Source organism: Poecilia latipinna, unplaced genomic scaffold (assembly GCF_001443285.1).
Source record: "Poecilia latipinna isolate Pla-1442-1.1 unplaced genomic scaffold, P_latipinna-1.0 Scaffold1306, whole genome shotgun sequence".
Lineage (NCBI taxonomy): Eukaryota > Metazoa > Chordata > Actinopteri > Cyprinodontiformes > Poeciliidae > Poecilia > Poecilia latipinna.
In genome coordinates, this window is record NW_015113922.1 from 389,488 (window position 1) to 391,070 (window position 1,583).

Below are 1,583 nucleotides of genomic sequence, written 5' to 3' on the forward strand. Positions count from 1 at the left end.
ATTAAATAAGAAACGCAATTAAAATAATGTGAAGAAGTTTATTTATGTGATAAGTCAAAATCATGTAACACTATAAATTACTTAATTAAAAAGTATTCAACCTCCACAGCGTATTAATCATAGTATCTGTTGAATTACTGAGGGCAAATTTGAAGCTTATTTCTGATTGCTCTACATAGTAGACAAACCTTGGTAAAATAAGAGAACAGGCAGTGTCCCCAGCCAGCATGCCTAGGTGGGACCCATGTGGGGACAAGGAGGGCAGACTATATGGGTCCCATATGGGTTTGTCCGCGGGTTCCACGATGGCCCCACATGGGTTTGCCCATGTAGGGCCACAGCCCACATGGGCCCTGCATGGGCCCTAATTGGACAAAACCCATGTGGGCCACCACCATATAGGGCCCATGCAGGGCCCATGTGGGCTCTGGCCCTACATGGGCAAACCCATGTGGGGCCATCGTGGAACCCGCGGACAAACCCATATGGGACCCATATAGTCTGCCCTCCTTGTCCCCACATGGGGCCCACCTAGGCATGCTGGCTGGGTCTTGACTTCCTGGTCTCATGATACACCAACTAAAGTCATTTTAGTGACATTTTACACTGAAAGAAACTCAAGGAGCTGTGACGTTTATCCCAAGTGATTACTGTTTCATAACTAAAACCACATGTAACAGGCAGGAAGGAACATCTGATGCAGCACAGTATCCCACAAATGCAGCAAGAACTGTAGCGTTCTCTGTTTTCAATTATGTTTGTCTTTGCTTCACTGTATACAAACCCCACTGCTAGAAACCATCTGTTCCTGTATTAGCAATACACTGCCCTTCACCATGGATGGTGACCATACATCACACTTTTCTGATTTATTTATCAAAATCACAATCTAAAGTGCAGTACATAGTATCCAAACAAGAAGGTGTTTTATCTCACAGCTTCCAGGTTCAGATTTTCTTTATAAAATCTGATTCTGTAAAACCATCACTTTTCAGAGTTTTGTTGCGCTGCTGCTTGTAGGGATGCATTCAAGGGCAGTGCTACCCTCTGTCATGTTCTATAGTGAATTCTCAGGGTTGTTTGGATGCTACAGAGTTGAAAGTAGTTAGTTTCAGCATTTTTCCACTTTTCTGGAGGTTTGTTTCCAGATTAGAGCAGAAAAACCTATGTCCACTCAAAATGACAATTTTAAACATTTACTTTAGAAAATCACTTGTTAGAATGCATGCTAAGAAGTACATCGCCTTAATGAAATCAGAATTTGAAAACGTTTAAATAAGCATCTCTCAAGATAAAAATGAATGGTATTTTTCTTATGATATAATAATATGCTTTTTAGATTGAAATTTCACAACAAGGCAAATATTTTATTAGTAAGGCTGGAGGAAGTGAGATCATTTCATGCAATATGGTACCAAAGCTGACAAAAGATTCTTGGACATATTAATTTATTCATTTTAAGAAAAGGGGTACTTTAATTAATTCAGTGCAATATTGTTATTAAATTAAATTTAGGTAGACAAAATATGATGACAATTAAAAGAAGAATATTGAAAAACATGTTTTATGTTATAATCCAAGAT

The 1,583-nt window shown here is 38.9% G+C and overlaps 1 long non-coding RNA gene across 1 annotated transcript in view; it reads left to right on the forward strand.

The window, feature by feature from the left end:
* The first annotated feature begins 451 nt into the window (after positions 1–451).
* LOC106961496 (uncharacterized) overlaps positions 452–1,583 on the forward strand; it is a 14,734-nt gene continuing 13,602 nt past the window's right edge. The window contains exon 1 of the long non-coding RNA XR_001427782.1: positions 452–462. This is a non-coding gene — a long non-coding RNA (uncharacterized LOC106961496). The remainder of the gene's footprint in view (positions 463–1,583) is intronic.